Genomic DNA, 23,414 nt, shown 5'->3' on the forward strand with positions numbered 1-23,414 from the left:
AGCTCAAAGTGAATTACCAGAACTACAGAGAAACTACAATGAACTCACAGCAAACTATATCAACATAAAAAAGAAAATAAAAACTATCAACAAGGGCCAAGAGGAAATGAAGAATACAATATCTGAACTGAAGGACACAGTGTAAGGAATCAAAAGTGGGACAGATTAAGCAGAACATTGAATAAGTGAGCAAGAGGACTAAGTGGAAAAAAACACCCACAAAGAGCAAGAAAAGGAAAAGAGGCTCAGAAAGAATTAAGAGGGATTAAGACAAATACAAGACAATGAGAAACATAATAATATCCAAATAATAGGGATACCAGGAGGAGAAGAAGAAGAGCAAAGGGATAGGAAACCTGTTTGAAAAAGTAATGACGGAAAACTTCCCTAATCTGATGAGAGAAAAAGTCACACAAATCCAGGAAACACATAGAGTCCCAATCAAGAAGAACCCAAAGAAGCCCACTTCACGACACATCATCATTAAAATCCCAAAATTCCAAGACAAGGAGAGAATCTTAAAGGCGGCAAGGGAGAAAAAGGAAGTAACATACAAGGGGGTCCCAATAAGGTTGGCTACTTACTTCTCAATTGAAACACTCCAAGCAAGAAGAGAATGGCAAGAAATATTTCAAGTAATGAGAAACAGAGGCCTACAACCAAGGCTACTTTACCCAGCAAAGCTTGCAATCAAGATAGAAGGCCAAATAAAGAGCTTCCAAGACAAAAGAAGTCTAAAAGAATATGCCTCCACCAAAACAGCCCAACAAGAAATACTGAAAGTACTGCTTTAAGGAAAGGAAGGACAAGACAGAGACGGAGAGGAACACAGGTACACAAATGGCAATGAATAAGTACCTATCAATAATAACTTTAAATGTAAAAGGATTAAATGTTCCAATCAAAAGACATGGAATAGCTAAATGGATAACAAATCATGACCCACACATATGCTGCCTACAGGAGACCTACCGCAGGTCAAAAGATCACCACAGACTAAAAATGAAAGGATGGAAAAAAATTTCCAAGCAAATGGTCAAGAAAAAAAAGCTGGGGAAGCAATTCTAATATCAGGCAAAATAGATTTCAAAATCAGGGCCATAAAGAGAGACCCAGAAGGTCACTTCATAATACTCAAGGGAAGAATCCACCAAGAACACATTAACATCATAAATATATATGCACCCAACATAGGAGCACCCAAATATATATAGAAAAATCCTAGAGGACTTCAAGAAAGATATTGACAGCAACACAATTATAGTAGGGGATTTTAACACCCCACTGTCAAAAATGGACAGATCTTCCAAACAAAATATCAACAAAGATATAGCTGCACTAAACAACACCCTGGATGAAATGGACTTGACTGATATATATAGAGCGCTTCATCCCAAAGAAGCTAAATACACATTCTTTTAAATGCACATGGAACATTTTCAAAGATAGACCACATGATAGGACACAAAACAAGCCTCAATAATTTCAAGAAAATAGAAATCATACCAAGCATTTTCTCTGATCACAAGGGACTGAAATTAGAAACCAACACCAGAGGAAAAAAACCAAAACACCCAAAATCATGGAGACTGAATGGTATGCTATTAAACAATGAATGGGTCAAGATGGAAATTAGGGAAGAAATCAGTAAGCTTCTGGAAACAAGTGAAAATGAACTCACAACAACCCAAAACTTATGGGACACAGTGAAGACAGTCCTGAGAGGGAAGTTCATAGCAATACAGGCTTACCTAAAGAAAATAGAAACATTTCAAACAAACAACCTAACCTGATGCCTGCAAGAACTCGAAGAACAACACCAAAGACAGCCCAGAGCAAGTACAAGGAAGGAAATAACCAAGATCAGAGCACAATTAAACGACATGGAGACTAAAAGCACAATTCTAAGGATCAATGAATCCAAGAGTTGTTTTTTTGAAAAGATAAACAAAATAGACAAACCTTTGAGTAGGCTCATCAAGAAAAAAAGAGAGAGAACCCAAATAAATACAATCAGAAATGAAAGAGGAGAGATTACAACTCATACCACAGAAATAGAAGGGATCGTAAGGAATTACTATGCAGAGCTGTGTGCCAGGAAATTTGAAAACCTAGGTGAAATGGACAAATTTCTAGAAAAATATAATCTTCCAAAATTCAATGAAAAAGAAGCAGAAAACCTGAACAGGCCAAAAACACCAGATGAAATTGAAGCAGTAATCAAAAAACTCCCATCACACAAAAGCCCTGGACTGGATGGTTTCATAGGAGAATTCTACAAAGCATTTAAGGAAGAACTAACCCCTATTCTTCATAGACTATTCCAAAAAATCCAAAAGGAGGGAAAACTCCCCAACTCTTTTTATGAAGCCAGCATCACCCTAATCCCAAAGCCAGATAGAGACACAACAAAGAAAGAAAATTATAGACCAATATCACTGATGAACATAGGTGCTAAAATCCTCAACAAAATCTTGGCAAATGGCATCCAACAATACATCAAAAAGATCATACACCATGACCACGTGGGATTCACCCCAGGGATGCAAGGATGGTTCAATATCCGCAAATCAGTCAATGTAATACACCACATAAAAAAAAGCAAACACAAAACCACATGATCATATCAATAGACACAGAAAAAGCTTTTGATAAGGTTCAACACCCATTTATGATAAAGGTACTCAGCAAAGTGGGAATAGAGGAAGCATTCCTCAATATAATAAAGGCCATATATGAAAGACCTACGGCCAACATCATACTCAATGGGCAAAAATTAAAAGCTTTCCCACTAAGATCAGGAACAAGACAAGTTTGTCCACTTTCACCACTTCTATTTAATATAGTATTGGAAGTTTTAGCCTCAGTGATCAGGCAAGAAAAGCAATAAAAGGCATTCAAATCAGAAAGGAGGAAACAAAACGCTCATTGTTTGCAGATGACATGATAGTGTACATGGAAAACCCTATAGCCCCTACCCCAAAACTGCTCAAACTAATAAATGAATTTGGCAAAACAGCGGGATACAAAGTCAATATCCAGAAATCAAAGGCATTTTTGTATACCAACAATGAAACAGCAGAAGAAGAAATCAAGAACAAAAATCTCATTCGATATAGCAAAAACAAAAATAAAATACATGAGAATAAACCTAACCAAGGAGGTAAAAGACCTGTGTGCAGAAAACTACACAGCACTGAAGAAAGAAATCAAGGAAGACACAAACAAATGGAAACATATACCGTGTTCATGGATTGGAAGAATTAACATCATCAAAATGCCCATACTACCCAAAGCCATTTACAGATTTAATGCAATACCTATTAAAGTGCCAATGGCATATTTCACAGACATAGAACAAATACTTCAAAAATTTACATGGAACCATAAAACACCCTGAATAACAGCTGCAATTTTGAGAAAGAAGAACAAAGTAGGAGGGATCACAATCCGTGATATCAAACTGTATCATAAGGCCACTGTAATCAAAACAGCCTGGTCCTGGCATAGAAACAGGCACATCGACCAATGGAACAGAGCAGAGAGCCTGGAAATAAACCCAACTCTGTACAGTCAATTAATATTTGACAGACACTTCTCCAAGGAGGACATACAGAGGATCCAGAAACACATGAAAAGATGCTCAATATTGATAGCTACCAGAGAGATGCAAGTTAAAACCACAATGAGATACCACTTTGCATCATTCAGAATGGCCATCATTAACAAAGCAACAAAGAACAAATGTTGGAGAGGTTGTGGGGAAAAGGGGACCCTAGCTCGCTGTTTGTTGGAATTGCAGACTGGTACAACCACTATGGAAAACAGTATGGAATTTTCTCAGAAAACTAAAAATGGACCTGCCTTTTGACCCAGCAATTCCACTGCTGGGATTATATCCTAAGAACCCTAAAACACCGATCCAAAAGAACTTATGTACACCAATGTTCATAGCAGCCCAATTTACAATAGCCAAGAGTTGGAAGGAACCTAGGTGCCTGTCAGTAAATGAACAGATCAAAAAATTATGTTACATATACACAATGGAATTCTATGCAGCAGAAAGAAAGAAGGAGCTCCTACCTTTTGCAACATCATGGATGGAACTGGAAAGCATTATGCTGAGGGAAATAAGCCAGGTGTTAAAGGACAAATACATATGATCTCACCTTTAACAGGAAGCTAAAGAACAGAACAAACAAGCAAGCAAAATATAACTGAAGATACTGAAATAGAGAACAGGGTGGCAGTGACCAGAGTGGATGGGGGAGGGAATTTCAGGGGAAATAGGGGAGGGAGTTAGAGGAACAAATATAAAGGACCCATGGACAACAACTAAGAAGGGTGGGAATGGGAGGGAGGGGAGATCACGTGGGAGTGGGATGAGATGGTAGTAATAGACAGAAAACTGTACTTGGAAAATAAAATAAAATAAAATAAAATAAAATAAATACAAAAACACTGAAATAGCGATCAGGGGGACAGCGACCAGAGGGGAGAGGGCAGGGGATTTCAGGGAGAAAAGAGGAGAGACTTAGAGGAACTAGTATAAAGTACACATGGACAACAAATAAGGGGGGTAGAAATGGGAGGTAGGTGTGGAGCATGGGGGAGTGGGCTGGGCTGGGATTAATAGACAGAAAACTGTACTTGAAAAATAATTAAATACATAAATAAAAAGAATAACTAACACTCAATGGAAACTTTCGAAGAGTACTACTCGACTGAGCGTTTTACCTGCATTATGTCATAAATCCTTATAGCAGCCCCTCAGGTGAGTCATTATGTCCTTTAACAAATGAGGAAATTGATTAAATAATTTGGCCATGGTCAAATTAACTACTAAGAGACTGAGCCAAGACTTAAACCAATGTTTATTTGATTATGTTTCAAGCACTGTACTGCAGAAAAAAAAGATAAGAGAAGGTACAGGAATTATTCAGCAACATCAGTACTTTTAAGACTCATTCATTGGACACTATCTCCTGGGCTCAATCCCTTGATCTCATTTAATGTTGATCAGTGCGTAAAGAAGCTGACTTGCCCTACATTATTCAGAGAATTCTATGTGTGTCTGTCCTTTTCTGAAAGAATATTTGCCAAAAAGAGACCAAAAAACACAATTTCTCTTCTAGGAGTTGATTCTAAAAACTAGTCAGAAACTCAGAAAAAGCATTGCTTAAAACATGAAAGTGGTTTAAATAAGCCCAATACTAATAAATTTTTATACAATGTTATATTATGGTGCCATTTAAATGATATTATTGGAAAACATTAATGATATTGGAAAATGCTTCATGATTAATAGGAAAAATTTACAACTAAAACTTGTGTATACATAGCATTACCCTTTTTTTGAGAGCATATAAACGTATGCTGAGAAAAAAGGATTGGAAAATGTCCATAGACCATTAAGAATGACTAATCTGAGTGCTGCATCTGCTAGCGATTTGTATTTCTTTAAATTTTTCTATTTCTAATTTCTCTATAATTAGCTTGTGTAATTTTATATTAAAATATTAATAATTGAATATTAGAAAGCCAAATAATGAATTTATGCTAAATATATTATAGAAATAATTATTTTACTTCTTAATCAGTAAAAGAAATAATAAAAATGAAAAAATAATATGGAAAACCATGAAATAGGAAAAAGTTAAAATATGTAATAGGAAAAAGTTTATTTGTTAATTGTAAACTATAGAATTCATAATAGTAAAAAAACAGGAAGCAGTTCATATGATGGAGAAATCATTATATTAATCACATACATTTTTACATTTTTAAATACCCCATGAGCTAAAAATGTGAATTCTAAAACCTAAAATATTTGCTATCTGAAAGATATATGACATATGAAAAGATGGTCAGCATTGCTAGCCACCATAGAGATGCAAATTAAAACCACAATGTGATACCACTTCACACCGGTGAGAATGGCCATCATAGATCAACAAACAAGAAGTGTTGGAGAGGATGTAGAGAAAAGGGAACCCTAGTACACTGTTGATGGGAGTGTGGACTGGTGCAGTGACTATGGAAAACAGTATGGAATTTCCTCAGAAGACTAAAAATGGAACTGCCTTTTGAGCCAGCAATACCACTGTTGGGATTATACCCTAAGGACACTGAAAAACCAATTCAAAGAACCTATGCACCTCAGTGTTCATAACAGCACAATTTATAATAGCCAAGTGCTAGAAGCAACCTAAGTGTGCATAAGTAAATGAGTAGATTAAACAAGACGGGAGGTAAGAGGGGATAATGGGGAGAAGGGTTTTCAGGAACATGTATTACTGTAAGGATACATGGACAAAACCAAAGTGGGGGTAGAATTAAGGGTAGGAAATGGGGATGGCTGGGGTTGGAGATAGTGGTGGGGAAAATGGAAACAAATGTACTTGAAAAACAATAAAAAATGAAAAAATAAAACTTCATAATCAGAGTAAAAAAAACTGGTACATTTACACAATGGAATACTACACAGCAGAAAGAAAGAAGGAGGTCCTACCCCCTCCCTACAGCGTAGATAGATCTGAAGAACATTATGCTAAGTGAAATAAGCCAGGCAGTGAAAGACAGATAACATAATCTCACCTATAAATGGAACCTAATAAACAAAACAAAGAAGCAAGCAAAATACAACCAGAGACATTGAAATAAAGAAGAAACTGACAGTTACCAGAGAGGAGGGGTGAAAGGGATAATAGAGAAAGGGCCATCAAGGAACATGTATAAAGGACGCATGGACAAAGCCAAAGCATGTAGGTTTGAGTTTAGGAGGGTCAGGGTGGGGTGAAATGGAGACAACTGTACTTGAACAACAATAAAAAATAAAAACAAAAAACAGACAAGCAAACAAATAGGACTTCATCAAACTAAAATGCTTCTGCATGGCTAAAGAAAACATCAGCAAAATGAGCAGGGAACAATTTGTATGGGAAAATATATTTGCAAATAATACCTTGGACAAGGGTTTGATCTCCAAATCCAAATAATGTGTAAAGAACTCCACAGCTCCACACCAGGAAGACAAACAACCCAATTAAAAAGTGGGCAAAGGACCTGAACAGACACTTCTCTAAGAAGGACATACAGAGAGCCCAGAGAAATATGAAAAGATGCTCAGCACCATTAACCATCAGAGAGATGCAAATTAAAACCACAATGAGATACCATTTCTAACTGGTCAGAATGGCCATCATAACTAAATCAATAAACAATAAGTGCTGTAGAGGCTGTGGAGAAAAGGGAACCCTACAGCACGGTTGATGGGAACTCAGATTGGTGCAGCCACCTTGGAAAGCCCTATGGAATTTCCTCAGAAAAGTAAAAATGTAACTGTGCTTTGTCCAGGCAATTTCACTGCTGGAATGATACCTTAAGAATACTGAATCACAGATTCAAAAGAACCTATGCACCCCAATGTTCATAGCACCTCAATTCCTGATAGCTAAGTGTTGGAAGCAACCTAAGTGCCCATCAGTAAATGAGTGGATCAAAAAACCACGGTACACTTACACAATGGAATACTACAAACCAGGAAGAAAGAAGGAGCTCCTACCTTTCACAACAGTGTGGATGGACCTGGAGAGCATTCTGCTAATTGAAATAATCCCAAGAGTGAAACACAAATACCATTTAATCTCACACATTAGCGGAATCTGATCAACAAAACAAACAAGGAAAGAAAATATAAACAGAGACACTGAAATAAAGAACAGACTGACAGTAACCAAAGAGGGTTGGGAGAGGGATAATGGGGAAAGTAGGAGAAGGGTCATCAAGGAACAGAAGGACACATGGACAAAACCAAATGGGGTAGAATGGAGTGTGGGAGGTGGTAATGAGTGACGTGGGGAGGGCATGGGGGTAAATGGAGACAACTATACTTGAAAAACAGTTATAAATAAATAAATAAATAAATAAATAAGCAAGTATAAGTAATTTTATAAATGGAGTAATTATTTATGCTTAGGTCCAATCCAATGCCCTTATTTACTTTACAAACTGAAACTTAATACCCATTAAACTTAATACCCATTAAACAGCCCCCCACTAATATTTAATTATTTTAAATATACAAGTGTATTATATTTATAAAAATGAACTAGACTTCCTTTACTATATCTAAAAACTTATTAGTTTTAGATGGAGGCATAGGTAGACACACTATACCTCCTTGCAGAACAAAAAGAAGGACAACAACAAATTTAAAATAAAAAAATCAGAAGTGACAGAAAATCAAACTGTATAGAAGTCCAACAACCAAGAAATTAAAGAAAAAACATTCATCCATGGTGATAGGAGAGGCAGAGATAGGCAGCTGCAATAGATAGAGCTTGAAGCAAGGCAGCTGCTGGAGCGGGTGGTCCCACATTTCTGTGTAGATAAATGGGGATGGACAGCTTGGGTGGGAGACAGACTGCACAACCCAGGTTTCCAGCATGAAAAAATAAAGCCTCAAAACCTCTGACTGAAAAAAACTATGAGGGTTGAGGCACTGGGAGAAATTCCCAGCCTCACAGGAGAGTTTACTAGAGAGACCCACATAGTCCTAGAATATACACAAACCCACCCACCTAGGTATAAGCACCAGAAGGGCCCAATTTGCTTGTGGGTAGTGGCAAAACTGACTAAATGCTGGTAGAGAGTGGAGCAAGTGACACTATTTTCTCTCAGACCCCTCCCCAATTGACAGCATCACAACACAGTAACTTGGGTTGTCCCACACTGTTGAACACCTAAGGCTTTTCCCTTATTATGTAACAGGTGCACACACACACACACACACACACACACACAGGAAAAACAGCCCACATGAAAGAACAAATCGAAGCTCCAGAAAAATACAACTGAGTGATGAAGAAATAGCCAATCTATCAGATGCACAGTTAAAAACACTGGTAATCAGGAAGCTCACAAAATTGGTTAAGTGTGCTTAAATATTGGCAAAATAGAGGAAAAATGAAGGCTATGAAAAGTGAAATAAAGGAAAATGTACAGGGAACCAACAGACAGAAGAAAACCAGGGCAAAAACCAATGGTTTGGAGTGGAAAGAAGAAATAAACACTCAACCAAAACAGAATGAAGAAACAAGAATTCAAAACAATGAGGAGAGGTGGAGGAACATCCAGGACAACTTTAAATATTCCAACATCTGAGTCATAGGGATGCAAGAAGAAGAAGAGGAAGATCAAGAAATTAAAAACTTATTTGAAAAAATAACGGAGAACTTCCCCAATCTGCCTCATAAAAAGAGTTTGATAACAAACTATAGAAATGATTCCTCAAAGAACATTTTGATGGCTTGCCAGATGGGAGGAGGGTTGGTGGATTAGGTAAAAAAGATTTTTAAAAAGAGTTTGGAATCTTCCCTCTTCTTGGATTTTTTGAAATAGTTGAGAAGAACTGGTTAGCTCATCTCTAAATATTTGGTAAAAATTCTCCTGTGAATCTGTCTTGTCCAAGGCTTTTATGTATCAGGAGTTTTTTTATTAATGCTTCTATTTCACTAGCTGACATTAATCTATGCAGACTCTGTGATTCTTTCATGAATCAGTTTTGGAAGATTATATTTTTCTAAAAGTTTGTGCATTCCATCCAGGCTTTCAAATTTCTTGGCATACAGTTGTTTATAGTAATTTCTTAGAATCCTTTGTATTTCTGAAGTATTGATTTTAGCTTTGCCTCTTTCATTTCTGATTTTATTTATTTGGGTCCACTCTCTTTTTTTTTCTTGATGAGTTTGATTAAAGACTTGTATATTTTGCTTATCTTTTCAAAGAACCACCTCCTGGATTTGTTGATCTATTTGATTGTTCTTTTAGTCTTTATGTCATTTAATATGCTCTGATCTTGATTATTTCCTTCCTTTTACTCAGTCTGAGTTTTGTTCATTTTTGTTACTTTAGTTTTTTATATGTAAGTTTAGGTCATTTATTTGAAATGTTTCTCTCCTTTTTATGTAGGCCTGTGTTACTGTGAACTTCCCTCTCAGGGCTGTCCCATGGGTTTTGGGTTGTTGTGCGTTCATTTTCAGTTGTTTCCAGAAACTTTTTGATTTTTTCCTTGATCTCATTGTTTACACATTCATTATTTAATAACATGTTATTTGGTTTCCAAGTATTTGAGTGTTTTTTTCCTTGAGGTTGTTTTCTAGTTTCAAGCTGTTGTGATCCAAGAAAGTACTTGATAAGATTGACTCATTTTTTGAGTCTTTTTTTCATGCTGTTACTCTATCTGAGTATTTCTTTCTACCTTGTCTTCAAGCTCACTATTTCAGTCCTCTGCTTTATCCAGCCTGCTTGTGATTACTTCTAGTGTATTTTTTATTTCAGATATTATATTCTTCATTTCTCTCTGGTTCTTGTTTTTAGTTTCTATTTCATTTTTCATGCTGTTGTAGTTCACACTCAGTTTCTTGTAGTTGTCACTGAGTTTCTTGAGCATTCTCATAACAATTTTTTGAATTCTATGTCTGATATATTGCTTGCCTCAATTTCATTTAGCTCTTTTAGTGGGGTTTCTTCCATTTCTTTTGATTGGGTGCTCCTTCTTTGTATCCCCATTTAAGTGACATGTGTGTTTGTTTCTACATCTGAGAGTGCTCTGCTTTGCCTGCATGTTATTTTTGGGTAGACTTCTGCTGTAAACATTCCGTGGGACTCAGTGGTATGGTCTCATTGATCTCCTTGTCTGGATGCACTAAGGCTGGACTTCCTTTTGTTTGTGTGTGTTCTCTTTTTGCACTCAATCTTTACCTATTTGTGACTTCTTTGTTGGTGGGTTCTCCCCTCCAGCAGGCTCACTGGTAGTCATAACTCCCACTTTGTCTTGTATGCTATTTCACAAGGGTTGGTTAACAAAGCAGTATTACCAGATGACCAAACCTACACTAGCAAAAAGAACCTGCTAGCACACCAGCAATCTCAATCTCAATTGAGCAAAATTGGTATAGGTGAAGAGAGACTACAGATACCATAAGCTATGACAAAGAAAATATGAAATGACTGAAAGAGAGGACAATGTTATTGAGTGGTAAGAGGGAGGAGAATTAACAAGAGTAAGTATAGAACCAAGGTGAAGAAAGGGAGAGAACAAAATTTAATACATAAGTAAAACTTGAAAGGGCAATGGGACAATGGCGTATGAAAAGGCAAGATTATGCTATGAGGTTGAAGTAAAATTGAAAAGGTATTAGACAATTTTGGCCAATATAGAAGTGTAGGTAGATGGAAAAATGGCGATGGAGTAGGATGGAGCGACTCCAGTTCTCGTACCCCTGGGAGAAAATCCTGGCAGATCTACTAAGGAACAGTGCAATCAATTCCCCAACCAACAATTCCCCAGCATTTATGAAAATAAGAGACCAGAGATAGTGATGGACCAGACAGCTACAGGTCGGTGGGGTATCAGGGATGCAAGTAAGGACAGAGGCGGCCAGGCCCGTGGCAGCCCTCGGCTGGCACATAACGGCCCTGGAGCTGCAGCTGCCGCAGCGGTGGGAGCCCAGAGGCTTCCTTCAGTCTGTACCCAGGAACAGGGGTATCTGCCACGGAGAACTCATGGGGAGCCCGGCAACCCTGAGTAAAGTCAAGGGCAGCGGCAGCGGCAGAGGGAAGGCAGCCATGTGGGTAAAGACCTTGGAGCCACGGCTGCTGCAGCGGTCAGGACCCAGAGGCTTCTGCCTGCGCCAAGCAACAGGGGTGTCTGTACAGAGGACTCATCAGGAGCCCAGCACCTGTGAGTAAAGACAAAAGTGGCAGCAGCAGGGCTGGTTGCCCTCGGGAGCCAGGCACCCCAGAGTAAAGTCAAAAACAGCAGCAGAGAGACCATCAGCCATTGGCTGGCGTGTAAAGACCTCGGAGCTGCTGCTGCAGCTTCCAGGGCCCAGAGGCTTCTGTCTACAGCAAGCGTCGGGGTGTCTGTCACAGAGGACTCATCAGGACCCCAGCATCGGTGAGTAAAGACAAAAGCGGCAGCAGCAGGGGCAGGTCTGGCTGCCCTTGACAAGCCCAAAATGCCTTGGAGCCGACGTTGCCACCGCGTTAGGGGTGTAGAGGCTTACATCTGCAGCCAGTGCCACGGAGGACTCATAGGGAGCCAAGCACCCAGTGGAGCATTGAGCCAGCTGCAGGGTCCTTGGGAGAGCTGGCTCCCTCCCTCACCATCTAGGTGGGGCTGGGTGGCAGAGACCTCTGCCCAGGTGTGCAGGGAGGGTGGCAAGGACAGGGGCCCATGTTCAATTGCAAAATCTGTGGTCGGCAGCCCACCAGCATGCCAGCCCAGGAAATTTGAGAGGAGCATTGTCCTAACCAGGCAAGTTGGGGATTGGGCTGGGCTGAGAGGCACGCTTTCTGGAGAAGATTTACTGGAAAGTGGACTGAGGTGTTCTCCTGTGAAGGCAGCTTGACTTGATTCTCACCCAGCCACAGGACTGGGAACGACCAGTACCAGAACTCTGGGACCCAGGCAGCCTGTCTGGTGGGTGGGCACCCACTCTCCAGACTGGTAGCCTGGCTGGCACGCGGTTGTGCACCTGGGCCTACAACCCAGCCCACAGAGGGGTCCTGCCGAAACCAGAAAAACCGGATTGGACAGTTTGAAGCCAACAAGGAAGGAGTTTTTTGTTTTTTTAACTTTTTAAAAACTTTTTTAAAACGTTTTTTTCTCCTTTTTTTAAAACATTTTTTTCAGTAATCGTATATTTTTAAATTTTATTGTTGCTGTATCTTTCAGTACTTTGTTCCTCTCCTTTCTTTTTCCTGTTTTAGTCCTTCTTCCTTTCACCCCAAACTTATTGCTTTTTCCTCACTTCTCTTGCCCTTTTTTTGTGTGTGTTTGTTGGTTTCTTTGTTGCTTTCAATACCACTGTAAATACTTCACAACACATCTCTTGGGTCTTAGCCCAATTTACAGGTTCCTGAATTATATTACTGTAGTGATTAACTCTACTTGCTCACATGCTACGATTATTTACTATTCTTTACTCTCACCTTACCTCAAAATCTGACCACCCACAACCTCACTGCTTTCTAGATACAACTCACAAGCCTTTCCTCCCCCACAAGAGACTTATCTTTGGTCTATCCTTTCTTAAAAGTGGCAAATTGGGTTGAAGATTGCACTTAACACTATATATAGCCTAGATCTTCTATCTCTTCTCCACTGGCTGTGACTGTAAATATCATAAAGTACTCTCCTGCTGTCATAAACCACTTTGGCTCCCCCTCCAACTGATCACACACACACCAAGAAAAGAGTAGGTGGAAGTGGAGAACATCAAGATACCTGCAGGAGACTGTGCCACTGAATTTCACAGCTATTCTACCACAGAAGTTCACATCATAAACCCAGGGAGTCAGAACAGATGAATTTAAGAAGCTGAGGCTAACAAGAAGAGTCTCGTAGCAATGGGAAGAGAAAGAAACAATGCTCAAATGAAAGAAGAGGTGGAAGTCTCAGAAATAATGTCAGATGAAAGAGAGGAAAGTCAGCTATCAGATATTGAATTCAAAGCACTAGTTATCAGGAAATTCAAAGAGCTCACAATTAGCTAGCAGAAAATAGAGGGGAGCTACAATGAGCTCTCTGCAAACTATATCAATATGAAAAAGGAAATAGAAACTATCACCAAAGGACAAGAGGAAATGAAGAATACAATTTCGGAACTGAAGAACACAGTAGAAGGAATGAAAAGCAGGATCAATTAGGCAGAAGATTGAATCAGTGAGCTGGAGGACACAGTAGAAAGAATCTCCCAGAAAGAGCAAGAAAGGGAAAAGAGGCTCAAAAGAATGAAGAGGGACTAAGAGAAATGCAAGATAATATGAAACGTAATAATATCCAAATAATAGGAATACCAGAAGGAGAAGAAGAAGACCAAGGGATAGAAAACCTATTTGAAAGAGTAATGATGGAAAATATTCCTAATTTGATGACAGACAAAGTTACACGAATCCAGGAATAACACAGAGTCCCATTCAAGAGGAACCCAAAGAGGACCACTTCAAGACACATCATCAATAAAATGGCAAAGCTCCAATATAAAGAGAAAATCCTAAAGGCAACAAGGGAGAAAAAGGAAGTAACATACAAGGGAGCCCCAATAAGGTTAGCTACTGACTTCTCAATGAAAACACTCCAAGCAAGAAGAGAATGGCAAGAAATATTTCAAGTAATGAGAACCAGAAGCCTACAACCAAGGCTACTTTACCCAGCAAAGCTGTCAATCAAGATAGAAGCCCAAATAAAGAGCTTCCAATACAAAAGAGGTCTAAAAGAATATGCTTCCACCAAATCAGCTCTACAAGAAATACTAAAAGTACTGCTTTAAGGAAAGGAAGGACAAGACAGAGACGGAGAGGAACACAGGTACACAAATGGCAATGAATAAGTACCTATCAATAATAACCTTAAATGTAAATGGATTAAATGCACCAATCAAAAGACATGGAATAGCTGAATGGATAAGAAAGCATGACCCACACATATGCTGCCTACAGGAGACCCACCTGAGGTCAAAAGACCACCACAGTCTAAAAATGAAAGGATGGAAACAAATTTTCCAAACAAATGAACAAGAAAAAAATGCCAGGGTAACAATTCTAATATCAGGCAAAATAGATTTCAAAATCAGGGCCATAAAGAGAGACCCAGAAGGTCACTTCGTAATACTCAAGGGAAGAATCCACCAAGAACACATTAACATCATAAATATATATGCACCCAACATAGGAGTACCCAAATAGATAAAGAACATCCTAGAGGACCTCAAGAAAGATATTAACAGCAAAACAATTATAGTAGGGGATTTTAACACCCCACTGCCTAAAATGGACAAATCTTCCAAATAAAATATCAACAAAGATATTGCCACATTAAATGACACCCTAGATGAAATGGACCTAATTGATATATATAGAGCTCTTCATATCAAAGAAGCTAAATACACATTCTTTTGAAATGCACATGGAACATTTTCAAAGATAGACTACATGATAGGACACATAACGAGCCTCAACAAATTCAAGAAAATAGAAATCATACCAAGCATTTTCTCTGATCATAAGGGACTGAAATTAGAAACCAACCCCACAGAGAAAAAAAAAAACACCCAAAATCATGGAGACTGAATGGTATGCTATTAAACAATGAATGGGTCAAGATGGAAATTAGGGAAGAAATCAGTAAGCTTCTGGAAACAAGTGAAAATGAACTCACAACAACCCAAAACTTATGGGACACAGTGAAGACAGTCCTGAGAGGGAAGTTCATAGTGATACAGGCTTACCTAAAGAAAATAGAAACATTTCAAACAAACAACCTAACCTGATGCTTGCAAGAACTCGAAGAACAACACCAAGGACAGCCCAGAGCAAGTACAAGGAAGGAAATAACCAAGATCAGAGCAGAACTAAATGACATAGAGACTAAAAGCACAATTCTAAGGATCAATGAATCCAAGAGTTGGTTTTTTGAAAAGATAAACAAAATAGACAAACCTTTAAGTAGGCTCATTAAGAAAAGAAGAGAGAGGACCCAAATAAACACAATCAGAAATGAAAGAGGAGAGATTACAACTCATACCACAGAAATAGAAGGGATCGGAAGAAATTACTATGAAGAACTGTATGCCACGAAATTTGAAAACCTAGGTGAAATGGACAAATTTCTAGAAAAATATAATTCTCCAAAACCCAATGAAGAAGAAGTGGAAAGCCTGAACAGACCAATAACAGCAGATGAATTTGAAGCAGTAATCAAAAAACTCCCATCACACAAAGCCCTGGACCAGATGGATTCACAGGAGAATTCTACAAAGCATTTAAGGGAGAGCTAACCCCTATTCTTCATAGACTATTCAAAAAAATCCAAAATGATGGGAAACTCCCAAACTCTTTTTATGAAGCCAGCATCATCCCAATTCTAAAACCAGATAGAGACACAACATAGAAAGAAAACTTTAGGCCAATATTGCTGATGAACATAGATACTAAAATCCTCAACAAAATTTTGGCAAATCATATCCAACAATACATCAAAAAGATCATACACCATGACCAAGTGGGATTCACCCCAGGGATGCAAGGATGGTTCAATATCTGCAAATCAGTCAATGTAATACACCACATAAAAAAAAGCAAACACAAAACCACATGATCATATCAATAGACACAGAAAAAGCTTTTGATACGGTTCAATACCCATTTATGATAAAGGTACTCAGCAAAATGGGAATAGAGGGAGCATTCCTCAATATAATAAAGGCCATATATGAAAGACCTACGGCCAACATCATACTCAATGGGCAAAAACTAAAAACTTTCCCACTAAGATCAGGAACAAGACAAGCTTGTCCACTTTCACCACTTCTATTCAATATAGTATTGGAAGTTCTAGCCACAGCAATTAGGCAAGAAAAGGAAATAAAAGGCATTCAAATTGGAAAGGAGGAAACAAAACTCTCATTGTTTGCAGATGACATGATAGTGTACATGGAAAACCCTATAGACTCTACCAAAATATTGCTTGAAATTATAAATGAATTTGGCAAAACAGTGGGATACAAAGTCAATATCCAGGAATCAAAGGCATTTTTGTATACTAACAATGAATCAGCAGAAGCAGAAATCAAGAAAAAAATCCCATTTGATATAGCAAAATCAAAAATAAAATACATGAGAATAAACCTAACCAAGGAGGTAAAATACCTGTATGCAGAAAACTACACAGCACTGAAGAAAGAAATCAAGGAAGACACAAACAAATGGAAACATATACCGTGTTCATGGATTGGAAGAATTAACATCATCAAAATGTCCATACTACCCAAAGCAATTTACAGATTCAATGCAATACCTATTAAAGTGCCAATGGCATATTTCACAGACATAGAACAAACACTTCAAAAATTTACATGGAACCATAAAAGACCCCAAATAGCAGCTGCAATGTTGAGAGAGAAAAACAAAGTAGGAGGGATCACAATACCTGAAATCAAACTGTATTATAAGGCCACTGTTATCAAAACAGATTGGTACTGGCATCAAAACAGGTACATTGACCAATGGAACAGAATAGAGAACCCAGAAATAAAGCCAACTTTCTACAGTCAATTAATATTTGACAAAGAGGGCAGTAACATAAAATGGGGTAAAGATAGCCTCTTCAACAAATGGTGTTGGGAGACCTGGACAGCTACATGCAAAAAACTCGAGCATCAACTTACATCATACTCCAGAATAAATTCAAGGTGGATAAAAGACTTAAATATAAGTTGTGAAACCATTAAAGCCCTAGAGGAGAACATTGGCAGGAAAATCTCAGATGTTTCATGCAGCAATGTTTTTACTGATATTTTCCCTAGAGCAAGGAATATAAAGGAAAAAATAAACAAATGGGATCTCATCAAAATAAAAAGCTTCTGCATGGCTAAAGAAAACAGCACTAAAATAAAAAGACAACCAACTGTATGGGAACACATATTGCCCAATGATACCTCAGACAAAGGTTTAATCTCCAAAATATACAAAAAAACTCACATGACTTCACTCTAGGAAGACAACTAACCCAATTGAAAAATGGGGAAAGGACTTGAACAGACACTTCTGCAAGGAGGACATACAGAGGATCCATAGACACATGAAGAGATGCTTAATATCCCTTGCTATCAGAGAGATGCAAATTAAAACCACAATGAGATACCACTTTACACCAGTCAGAATGGCTATCATAAACAAAGCAATAAACAACAAATGTTGGAGAGGGTGTGGGGAAAAGGGGACTCTGGTCCACTATTGGTGGAATTACAGACTGGTACAACCATTATGGAAAACAGTATGGAATTTTCTCAGAAAACTAAAATTGGACCTGCCTTTTGACCCAGCAATTCCACTGCTAGGATTGTATCCTAAGAACCCTAAAACACCAATCCCAAAGAACATATGCACCCCAATGTTCATAGCAACACAATTTACAGTAGCCAAGAATTGGAAGCAACCTAGGTGCCCGTCAGTAAATGAATGGATCAAAACTCTATGGTACATATGCACAATGGAATTTTATGCTGCAGAAAGAAAGAAGGAGCTCCTACACTTTGCAACATCATGGATGGAACTGGAAAGCATTATGCTGAGTGAAATAAGCCAGGTGTTGAAGGGCAAATTCCGTATAATCTCACATTTAACAGGAAGCTAAACAACAAAACAAACAAGCAAGCAAAATATAACCAAAGACATTGAAACAGAGAACAGGCTGACAGTGACCAGAGGGGATAGGGGAGGGAATTGCAGGGGAAATAGGGGAGGGATTTAGAGGTACATATTTAAAGGATACATGGACAACAACTGAGGAGGGTGGAAATGGGAGGGAGGGGGAGCATGGGAGTGGGATGGCATGGGAGTAATATACAGAAAACTCTACTTGAAAAAATAATTAAATTAAAAAATTGGGGAAAAAAGAAGTGTAGGTAGATAAACATTGCCTCCTTGCAAAACCAAAAGAAGGGCAATAAATTTTAAAAGAAATACTAACTAGACCTACCTGATAATTGAACTGTATGGAAGTCTAACAACCAAGAAGTTAAAGAAGAAATATTCATTCAGACTGGTATGAAGGGTGGATATGGACAGCAGGGGTAGATAGGACAGAATAGGAAGGAGGCATCTGGAAGACTTTGAAGGCAAGATGAGAATGGGTGTACCAGGCTGTCCCACATCAGTGTGCTAGTAAACCAGGAGGAATAACTGGGGAGTGAGACAATTTGCATAACTCAGGGTTCCAACATTGGAAAAGAAACCCTCAAAGCCTTTGGCTATAAAAACCAGTGCAGTTGTAGCATAGAAAAAACTCCCAGCCTCATAGAAGAGTTCATTGGAGAGATACACAGGGTCCTTGAAGATACACAAATCTATGCACCTGGAAATCATTACCAGAAGGTCCCAATTTGCTTGTGGTTAGCAGGGGAAGTGACTGAAAGCTAGCCGAGAGCCAAGCAAGCAGCACTGTTCCCTCTCTGAACCCTCCTCTACATACAGCATCATGACACAGCAAAGTGAGTTGCCCCACCTTGGCCAATACATAACACTTCACCCCTTACAATATAACAAGCACACCAATACAAAAAATGTGGCCAAAATGAAAGAACGAATCAAAGCTCCAAAAATTGAACTAAGCAATGAAAAGATAGCCAATCTATCAGATGCAGAATTCAAAACACTGTTAATCAGGATGCTCATGAAATGGTTGAGTATGGTCACAAAATAGAGAAAGAAACGAAGACTACAAAAAGTGAAATAAAGAAAAATGTACAAGAAACCAAGAGTGAAGGGGAAAAAACCAGGACTCAGGTCAATAATTTGGACCAGAAGGAAGAAATAAACATTCAACCAGAACAGAACGAAGAAACAAGAATTCAAAAAATGAGGAAAGGCTTAGGAACTTCTAGGACAGCTTTAAATATTCCAACATCCAAATCATAAGAGTGTTAGAAGGGGAAGAGGATGAGCAAGAAATTGAAAACATATTTGAGAACATAATGAAGGAGAACTTCCCCAATATGGCGAATGAAGTAGATTTCCAGGAAATCCAGGAAGCTCAGAGTCCCAAAAAACTTGGACCCAAGGAAGCACACACAAAGGCATATCATAATTACACTACCCATGATTAGAGATAAGGAGAGAACTTTAAAAGCAGCAAGAGAAAAAGAGACAGTTACTTACAAAGGAGTCCCCATATGACTACCAGCTGATTTCTCAAAAGAAACCCTGCAGGAAAGAAGTATTCCAAGTCCTGAAAGGCAAGGACCTACATCCAAAATTACTCTACCCAACAAAGCTAACATTTAGAATGGAAGGGTAGATAAAGTTCTTCCCAGATAAGGTCAAGCCTAGCCTTTATTATATGAAATGTTAAAGGGACTATCTAAGAAAAAGAAAATGATCAAAATTATGAATAGTAAAATGGTAACAAACTCACAACTATCAAAAACTGAACCTAACAACAAAACAAACTAAGCTAACAAATAGAACAGGAACAGAATCACAGAAATGAAGATCACATGGAGGGTTATCAGCAAGGAGGAAGAAGGACGAGAATAGGGTAAAAGGTACAGTGAATAAGAAACATAAATGGTAGGTACAAAATAGACAGTGGACAGTTGAGAATAGTATAGGAGTCAAAAACTATTGTACATTTACACAATTGAATACTATGCAGCAGAGAGAAAGAAGAAGCCCCTACCCTTTGTGACAGCATGGAGGAAACTGTAGAGCACTATGTTAAGTGAAATAAGCCAGGCAGTGAGAGACAAACGCCATACAATCTTCCCTTTATGTGGAGCTTAATCAACAAAACAAACAATCAACCAAGCAAAATATAACCAGAGACATTGAAATTAAGAACAATCTGACACTAACCAGAGGGGAGAGGGAAGGCAATAATGGGGGGAAGCATTTTCAGGAACTATTATAAAGGACACATGGGCAAAACCAAGGCAGGGGTGGAAGCAAGGGAGGGAAGTGGGTTTGGCTGGGATTGGGGGCAGGTGGTGGTGGGCAAATGCAGACAACTATAATTGAAAAATAATAAAAATTTAAAAAGAATAGTATAGGAAATGGAAAAGTCAAAGAACTTATTTGTACAATCCATAGACATGAACTAAGGGCGGGGGGGCGAGATGTTGGTGGAAGCGGGGATGCAGAGAAGAGGGGAATAAAGGGGAGAAAAAATGGGACAATTGTAATAGCATAATTGATAATATTTATATTTTAAAAAGGTATTAGACCAACATGATAAAAATTTCAGAAAAATCACAGCAGTGTCAATAGCAATGGCAGCTGAATGAAGTTTGATAAAGGTGGAATGAGAATAAGAATACTGTACAAAAGTGATAAGTGAATGAGTTATCTAATTAAAGAAAAATGATTTTAAGGGGATGGGAGGGGCAAACTAAGAAGAGTAAGGAGTAAAGCCCAGGTTGAGAGAGGGGTAAAAATGAAGTTAAATTACTCACTCAACTGACTAGGGGTAGGGGGAAGGTGAAATGGTGTAAGTAGGGGGAAAGTATTCTATGGGATTTCAAGCACAAACAAATGGTGAACAAATAGGAGTTTCATTGGAGATGTTTAGCAATAACCATGATATTTCACCCAACTAGCTTTTGTTTATAAAAGGTGAAAAAGAAATAAGATTCTTATAAGAGGGGGAAAAGAATGTGAGCTGTCTTAGGAAAAAAGAGCACTTACACAAGGTTAGTGGAGGAGAAATAGTGAGTGTAAGGGAGAGGAATGTGGCATAGTGTAAGAGAAAATAAAATTTACAACAGTAATAAAGTTCAGGAAGAAAGTGAAATGATAATCCTAAAATTTATATGGAACCATAGAAGACCTAGAATAGCCAAAGAAATCTTGAGAAAGAATAAAGCTGTAGATATCATGCTATGTGATATTGAACAAGTCCACTGTGATCAAAACAGCATGGTAGTTACATAAAAACAGATATACAGATCAATGCAATAGAGTGGAGACTGCAGAAATAAACCCATATCGGTGTGGTCAATTAATGTATGACAAAGCATGTACAAACATACAAGAGACTTTAAAGACAGTCTCTTCAACAAGTGGTGTTAGGAAAACTGGACAGATGCTGCAAGAAAATATAACTAGACTTCCTTCTCTCACTATACACAAGAGTAAACTCAAACTGAATTAGACTTAAATGTAATACCTGAAAACATAAAATTCTTAAGAAGAAACATAGGTAATAAACTCTTTGACATCACTCTTAGTAATACTTTATTGAATATATTTCCTCAGGCAAGAAAAACACTAGGAAAAATAAGCAAATGGAACCACATCAAATTAAAATATTTTTCTATCACAAAGGAAACCAACAACAAAATTAAAATACAACCAATTAAATTGGAAAAGACATTTAATAATGACACATTGGATAAAGTGTTAATATTCAAATGTATAATAGACTCATAAACCTTGACACCAAAACCCCAGAATATCCAATTTTAAAAAATGGGCAGAGGACCTGAACAGACACTTTTCCAAAGAGGACATAGAGACAAATGAAAAGATGATTGACATCACTAATTGCCAGGGAAATGCAAATCAAAACCACAATGAAATACCACCTCACATCTGTCGGAATGGCTATCATCATAAATCAAAAAACAACATGTGCTTGTGAGAAGGTGGAGAAAAGAAACCATTGTGCACTGTTGGTGGAATTGCAAATTGACACAGCCACTATGAAAGGTTTTCAAAAATTTTTAAAAATAGAACTATCATATGACCCACTAATCCCACTTCTGGAAGTTCATCTGAAGAAATCCAAAACATTAATTAGAAAAGATATATGTAACCCTATGTTTATTGCAGCATTATTTACAATTGCCAAGATATGGAATCAGCCTAAGAGTACATTAACAGATAATTGATAAATGATTAATATATGAGGTGGGCAAATGTAGGTTTACAGTTGTAATGCAAATAAATAATATAATAATTAATAAATAATAATACAAGGATAAACTCCGCATTTCACATGCTCACACTGTAAACCTACTTTTGCCCACTCCTGTATTTAGATGTTTCTAACTTTGTTGGATAGATATTTACAACAGGTATATACTTCTGTGGGATTGATCTCTTTATCATTATAAAATGTCCTTCTTTGTTTCTTGCTATAACCTTTGTTTTAAAGTTTATTTTGTGTGTTATAAGTATTGCTACTCCAGCTTTATCTTATATTTCCATTTGCATGAAATGTCTTTTTCTATTGCTTTAGTTTCAGTTTGTTTGTCTTTTAGTTTGAAGTGTGTCTTTTGTAGGCAGCCTATGTACATGTCCTTTTGTTTTTTATCCATTCAACCATTCTATATCTTTTGATTGAAGCATTTAGTTTATTTACACTTAAAGTAATTATTGATAGGAATGTAGTCACTGCTATTTTATTAATTATTTTCTTGTTATTTTGGTAGTTCTGTTATTTCCTTATTTTCTTGCTCTCTTGTATGCTTATGAGTTTGTATAGTGATGTGTTTGAATTCCTTTCTCTTTATTTCTTCAAAATAAAAAATATGTATATATTTTGGGTATAAGAAAAATACCCTTCATTCTTCTATTTCTTCAAAATAGAAAAATACATATATTTATGTATAAGAAAAATATGTGTATACCTTACATATTTTTTGTATGTGGTTACCATGTACTTCACATACACCAAGCTATGTTTTTACCAGTGTATTTTAAGTTGATGATCACTTAAGTTTGAGCATTCCAAAATCTCTACAATTTTTACCCTCCCCTCCACATTTATAATTTTGGTATTATTTTTCTATTTCTGTGTGTGTATTTGTGTGTATCTATTATTTTATTGTAATTACACACACTCTTTC

The sequence above is a fragment of the Sturnira hondurensis genome, unplaced genomic scaffold (genome assembly GCF_014824575.4).
Source record: "Sturnira hondurensis isolate 20B ecotype Veracruz unplaced genomic scaffold, ASM1482457v3 Scaffold0001304, whole genome shotgun sequence".
Classification (NCBI taxonomy): Eukaryota; Metazoa; Chordata; class Mammalia; order Chiroptera; family Phyllostomidae; genus Sturnira; species Sturnira hondurensis.